The following is a 7,183-nucleotide window of genomic DNA, read 5'->3' on the forward strand; positions in this document are numbered from 1 at the left end:
GGGGTGACGGGAAAGTGGGGGCCAGCAATGGGGAAAGGGGTGGGAGTCCGTTGGGGGCGGGATGCTGAGGATGGGGGAGGAGTTTGGGGGCAGCAGCACATTTTGGGGGATGCTGGGGGCCGAGGGATGAGGAAAAGGGTTGGGGTGAACTAGGGGGGAGTTTGGGGAGTGGGGTCTGAGGGATCCCCTGGATGGAGGGTGGGGCTGGGGTGGATGGGGGGATGGAGGGGCCCCTGGGGGGGCTGGAGAGGATGTTGGGGGCCAATGGCTGAGGAGGGTGTGGGGGGGACTATGGGAGGTGTTGGGGGAGGCTGAGGGAGCGCATGGGTGGGGGAGGGATCAGGGGGCGCAGACTCGGACTGGGGCAGGGCAGGGTTGGGGCCGGGCTGCTTGTGGCGCACGGGCGACACGTGGCTGAGTACGGGAGAGGGACCCGCTCCGCCCACCTCACCCTCCGCCCGCCCCTTGGGGGCCTCTGACCTTCTCCTAATGGCGTCCTGAGAGCAGCACTCACTTCCTGTGGCTGCAACTTCCGGACATGTCACATGTCCTGTGAGCCCCCTTGTCTCCATTCTTCCAGGGCTAGCCCGCACCAGGTGAACAGAGCCATTTACAACCCATTGTCCCAGTCAGTGGGAGCCATCAAGCTTCCAAACCATCATCAACGGCCCACACTGTCCATAATTACAAGAGGACTTCAGAGTCATACCTCATATTTCTAGCTTCAGACACAAGAATGACGCGTGTACAAGAACGATACAGATAGGATGACCACACTCAGGAGATGATAAGCCTTGTAATGAGACCTTACCAGAGACTTTTGTGCATAAAGCATAATCCAGTTACATCATATTCACACTTATAAGCATATTTCCATAGACGATATAGACTGCAGAGGTGTGGGGGGAGCCCAGGGCTGAGATAGCAGGTCATGTGGGTCGGGAGTGAGGGGCACCGGCAGAGCAGCGAGTGGGGAGCTCAGGGCTGGGACAGCAGGGGCTGCGGGGCGGGAGTGAGGGGCACCGGCAGAGGGGCGAGGGGGGAGCTCAGGGCTGGGACAGCGGGGGCTGCGGGTCGGGAGTGAGGGGCACCGGCAGAGCGGCGAGTGGGGAGCTCAGGGCTGGGACAGCGGGGGCTGCGGGTGGGGAGTGAGGGGCACCGGCAGAGGGGCGAGGGGGGAGCTCAGGGCTGGGACAGCGGGGGCTGCGGGTGGGGAGTGAGGGGCACCGGCAGAGGGGCGAGGGGGGAGCTCAGGGCTGGGACAGTGGGGGCTGCGGGTCGGGAGTGAGGGGCACCGGCAGAGGAGCGAGGGGGGAGCTCAGGGCTGGGACAGCGGGGGCTGCGGGTCGGGAGTGAGGGGCACCGGCAGAGGGGCGAGGGGGGAGCTCAGGGCTGGGACAGCGGGGGCTGTGGGTCGGGAGTGAGGGGCACCGGCAGAGCAGCGAGTGGGGAGCTCAGGGCTGGGACAGCAGGGGCTGCGGGTCGGGAGTGAGGGGCACCGGCAGAGTGGCGAGGGGGGAGCTCAGGGCTGGGACAGCGGGGGCTGTGGGTCGGGAGTGAGGGGCACCGGCAGAGCGGCGAGTGGGGAGCTCAGGGCTGGGATATCCGGGGGTGCGGGTCAGGTCAGGCAGTTTTGCGCAGAGTGTTCAGAGCTGCCCTCTGTCTGCGCTCTCTCTGGACAATCCCTGCTCCCAGAAGGCACCAGGCCCTGGTCCGAACTCTTCCCCTGCGGGCTGAGCTGGTTTTGTTCACTGGGATCCTGTTGGATGGGCGGGCGGGAGGGAAGTGACAGTCCCACCCCAGAGCCGACACCCACCTGTCACCCAGCACCCTCGGCCCCGGCCCCACCAGCCTGGTCAGACGGGTTCGTCCTCCCTGTCTGGGGAAGAGAAACCAATGACTTGCCAAGGAGCTATGGGCGTGTGTGTGCGTGTCCGTCCGTCCGTCCGTCCCCCCAGCGCTCAGCGGCACAGGTCAGCCGGGGAGCTGGACCCTGCCGTGCTCTCAGGGGCATCTACCCTGCAGCTGGGGGCTGCTCCCCAGCAGGGTCTGCTGGAGCTCAGGCACTGACGGGGCGGCGGCAGCAGCTGTGTGGGGGGTTAGGCTAGTGACCCGGGGCCGTCTCCTGGTGTCGGCTGGGTTCATGCTCAGGCGACTAGCCCCAGCCACTGGCCGAGCCGCCATGGCCACGCTGCTGCTCTTAGCGCACTAGCTACACACATCCTCACTGCATTTTCCACCTTATGCATCTGATGAAGTGAGCTGTAGCTCACGAAAGCTTCTGCTCAAATAAATGGGTTAGTCTCTAAGGTGCCACAAGTCCTCCTTTTCTTTTTGTGGATAAAATTGGTCTCCTCTGTCTGTGGTGCTCAGCGGCCTGGGTCAGTGCCGGCACCTCCCAGTGACAGGTCGGGACGGGAAGGGGGGGTTAGAATTTCCCTCCAAAGCTATTTTAGGGTCTGATCCTACAAGCCTCCCACGTACCCAGTGCAGGATGGCTCCAGACTCCTCACCCAGTCCAGTGTTGGTGTGTACAGCAGAGAACTGGAAGCAGCAAATTGGGGGGTCGTATAAAGAGACTAGAAATACAACAATTTACTTCTGAAAGGAGAAGAAAAGACGACATTACCGAGCTGTGTAATGGGGCGACCTGACCCTCAGAGACTGCAAAGGGAAATCTCAGGGGCTCTGCTCACCTGGCCCCAGGGCTGTGTCCTCAAGACAGGCCTGTGGGAGAAGGGAAATCGCCAGAGAGAGGAGTGGGGCCCAGTGTGGATTTTTGGGCTGTGGCAGGGAATTTAGGTCCTGAGACTGGAGCCATAAAGAGGGAGTGGGTGAAAGCTCCCCTCTGCATTTTAGGAGGAAGAATGAAAAATTGGACAGGGGGCAGAGAACCCTCCCCCCTCCCCCCCAAAAAAGGAGCTGAAAAGTTGCCTTTCAGTGCGAGACAAGAGCTGAATCTGTTCAGTTTCTCACAAAGAAGACCAAGAGGTCACTTGATGAGAGTGCGTAAATCCCCTCACAAAGAGAAACCTGGGTACGAAAGGGCTCTTTAACCGAGCAGCGAAAGGCAGAACAAGAACCAATGGCTGGAAGTTCATGCCAGAGAAACTAACATTAGAAATCTGGGACACATTTGAAATCGGGTGATTAAACATTGGAACAAGGTACCCAGGGCAATGATGGATTCTCCACTCCACGTGGAGGTGGCAGGAGGGGGCAGGGGGTGCTGAAGCAAGTGCTCTCAGGTGATATAGAAAACGATTTCTCTCCGGTGCTTGGCCGGTGGGCCTTGCTCACATGCTCAGGGCCTCACTGATCTCCATTTTTGGGGGTTAGGAAGGAATTTCCCCCAGGTCAGATTGGCAGGGATGTTGGAGTTTTTGCCGTCCTCTGTGGCATGGGGCGCAAGTCACTTGCCCGGATCAGCTGGGTGTCATGTGTCTGGGGGTCACACTGGATTATTTTGTTGTCCTGACTGGCCTGCAAATCAAGACCTGGATGTTCTGGCTCCAATGTTGCAGTGTCTGACCCGTGGTCACTCCAGCTCCCAGGTGCCTCTTCCTAGTCGAATCCCCAGCCAGTCTTCAGAGGACGGCAGCTGCCGCGGAAGGCAATCGGGGCTGGTGGGAGTGACTCTGGGGCAGTCACTAGCCACAGAAAACAGACCCTCTCCCAACACTCCGACTGCTGGCCCTCAGGTCTCTGGCCATACAGGAGATGGGCCAGGCCCCCGTGGGAGGAATGAGGGGGATGGAAACCCCCAGGCTGGGGAGTTGTGTGTTTCAGCCATGTTGGTGTGTGGGTCTTACTCAGACCCATGCACTGTACCCACACGCAGAGTCAGTTCATATTGTAAAACCCCACACCCACGAGGGATGTGTTCATCTCAGCACAAGTTCGGCTTTAACCCGTTAGAAATAACCTTGGAGTTATTGTGGGGTCTCAGGGCCAGAGGACACCAGACCCCTGAGCTGTCAGTGGAGAGCCAGGTGACCCGTCAGCAAGGCCTTGTGCATGCTGGCCCTGGTGGGGGAGGAGGGGAGGCAAACACATGGCTAAGGGAAAGGGGAAGGTCACACACACAGCCGGAGCGCTCACCCCCCTGCACCCCTGCCACAGCCTGGAGCCCCGTCCCGCACCCTGAACCCCTCATTTCTGGCCCCACCCCAGAGCCCGCACCCCCCATTAGAGCCCTCACCCCCTCCTGCATCCCATCCCACTACCCCAGCCCACTGATAGCGAGTGAGGGTGGGGGAGAGCGAGCCACCAAGGGAGGGGGGATGGAGTGAACCGGGGGCGGGGCCTTGGGGAAGGGGCGGGGCAGGACCTGAGGGGAAGGGGCGGGACTAGGGCGTGCGCTTTTGTGCAGAAAGTTGGTAACCGGACATCAGGTGTAGCATAGATGCTGCCTTTGGTTTTGCCAGTGGGTGCCCCATCCCGGCTCCGCCCTCTCCTCCAAGGCCCCAGCCCCAACTCACCCCACCCCATTCTGCCCCCTCCCCCTGGTTCCCCTCCCCTGGGGTCTCCCACTCACTCCTTCCTGCCCCCTTCCTGCCTCCCCCCAACTGCCAGTTTTCAGCCTATTTATGCACTTTTCATATTCTACTGATTATTGTTATTGGGTTCTTAATGCCATCATTAAAATAGTAACGAACTACGTAAGGACATGATCAGGAGTTACAGGGTTTTAAAATGATTACACTCAGCTCCAGGTGTCTTCACTAACAGCCCAGTGGAAAGACGTGAGGTTCGCTCCACTTCACACCTGCCTGGGGCCTCTTTGGCAGCTGTGGGCCAGTGATGGCTGTGGGAAGGTGGCAGCTGCGAGGGACAAGCCATGGGGAGTCTTTCTCCTCCCCCTGCCCCTCTCTTCTTTCTTCTCCAAGTTTTTGCTCCCCTTCCTGATGTTTCCCCTTCTTGCTTCCCACCCACGTGCCTTTCCCCATGCCCCCTCCTGCTGGCTCGGTCTAGGGCCTGGCCCACCCACACACTCAAAGCGCAGCGGAGGCTCTGGGTTAGAAGGTCGCCCAGTGGTTCAGTCACAGCCCTGGGGGCTCGGGCTTGCTGGGTTTGGTTCTCTGCTCTGCCACAGACTCCCTGCTTAGCCTTGGGAAAGTCACTTCACCTCCGTGTACCCTAGATCCCACCTGGGGCTAATACTGACCCTGCCTCCTAGGCACAATCCAGTCATGGCTGTGTGATGAGGGGGAAACGGAGACACCAAGGTGGGTAGATTGGGGCTGAATTTCTCCACAGCCTGAGAGTGAGAGCCAGCCCCACACAGGGGGAATGCACAGGGGGGAACGGGAGAGAGGGGCTCAGGCCAGCTCTGCACAGGGGGGAGTCGGGGCTTCAGCCAGGCGCCCCACAACCCCCCACCCGGAGCCGGCCGATGGCCGGTTTCACCAAGATCTTGTGATACATCAAGCAGGCGGGGGGAGCTCCCTTTTGTGAGCAGCCAGGCAGGCAGTTGGCTCTAAAATCCCCCTTAAGAGCTGTTCTCTACTTACTTTACCTGTGACCTCTCCGCCCCTAACCGCCTCCCCGGACCCCACCTCCTCTCCTAGCTCCCCTGCTCCCTGTCCCCTGAGCCCTATTCAGACCTCTGTCCTCATCTGGTTCCTCTGTGCAAGGGGCTGATCACCTGCGAGGGTCGATACCTTAGAGATTGGGGCCAGAGAAGTGCCATGGACAGACAGCTAGCAAAACTTCCGGGGCGGGAGTGGTTCCAGTGGGGGCGACTATCTGGAGGATCCTGTGTGGTTTGAGAGACAGGACTCCTGGGTTCTCTGGGGCAAGTCACTCCACACTCTGTGCCTGTAAAATGGGGTTCATGATACTGACCTGGGTCCTTAAAAACTTTGGGCCCTCGGAGGAGAGGCGTGGTGTGTCAGTGCCCGCACCCAGGCCTGGCCCGTCCAGAGAAGGGAATTTGTCCTGAGCAATGGAGAGAACTGGCTGCCGTCCCTAGTGGAGCAGCACTTCAGCCGGGTTTGTGTCAGAAAATTGCCGAATTCAACCAAACCAGTGTGAAGCACCGGGTGAATCCGATTTGAGTGCGCCTTTGCCAGGGTTTACACTGGTGCAGCTAGATCGACTTGAACCCGAGTTGGGTCCAACGGGTGGGACTTTTCAGTAGGGACCACGGCTCGGAAGAGCTGGGGATCCTGCTGGGGGGCTGTGGGGGACTGCCATTAGCTGGGGATCTCTAAGTGGCCCTGTGGCTGGGGCAGAGAGGGCCAAGCCAGGAACAGGGAGAACCTGCATTGCTGATGTAAGCAGAGTCAGGATGAGCTCCACCCTGACATCTGGTGGTGAGGTGTGGCAAGTTGTGGAACAGAACTTCAGGGGCTGATCTCATTTGCATAGGCACACCCACCCCGGCTAGCATGAGCCCATAGCTGCCCAAATGGTCACTTTGACTGCTGTGGGATCCCCAGTGTCTCTGTGATTGGGGCAGGAAGAATAAATTGTTATTACCCTGATTATGGGAACTGTGCTTGGAACTGTACTGGGCCTTTTGTTATGGTGGAGGGACTCGCCATCAACTGAGTAGCACTCGCTAGGCAAGGGACATGGGTTCCAAAACTCTGTGAGTTGAGAGAGGTTGGGGGACAGGTATTTATATTTGGTGGTGTGGGACCCCTTGTGAGGGTCATACATGCTAATTGCACTTTCCTCTGTGGTGTGTCAGAGCTACTGTTGATTCTATTAGGAGTCTAATTACAGACTGCTGAGCTGAATTCACTTTGGGCTAATGGTGCACCAGCACTAAGGTTCTCCTACTACAAGCTGAAATCACAAAAGAGCTAAAAACTGACTAAAAGCTGAAATCACTGAGTGTTGTGTTAAGTAGTGGGGGAGCCTGAAGATATATTGTGGAGCAGTTTATGGGACAGCTGGTGGAGCTGTTCATGGGACAGCAGGAGCTGTTTGTGGGACGGCTGGTGGAGCAATTCATGGGATGGCGGGAGCTGCTTGTGGGAAGCCGAGCCGAGCGGAGCAGTTTGTGGACTGGCTGGTGGAGTAGTTCATGGGATGGTGGGAGCTGCTTGTGGGACGCGGAGCCGAGCTGAGCGGAGCAGTTCGTGGACTGGCTGGTGGAGCGGAGCGGAGCCCTATGGAGCTGTGGGGCAGTCTGCTTCAGATCATGTAAGGTGCCCCTTACGTCTTCCCCTTT

This window comes from Chelonia mydas, chromosome 4 (genome assembly GCF_015237465.2).
Source record: "Chelonia mydas isolate rCheMyd1 chromosome 4, rCheMyd1.pri.v2, whole genome shotgun sequence".
In the NCBI taxonomy this organism is placed as follows: Eukaryota; Metazoa; Chordata; order Testudines; family Cheloniidae; genus Chelonia; species Chelonia mydas.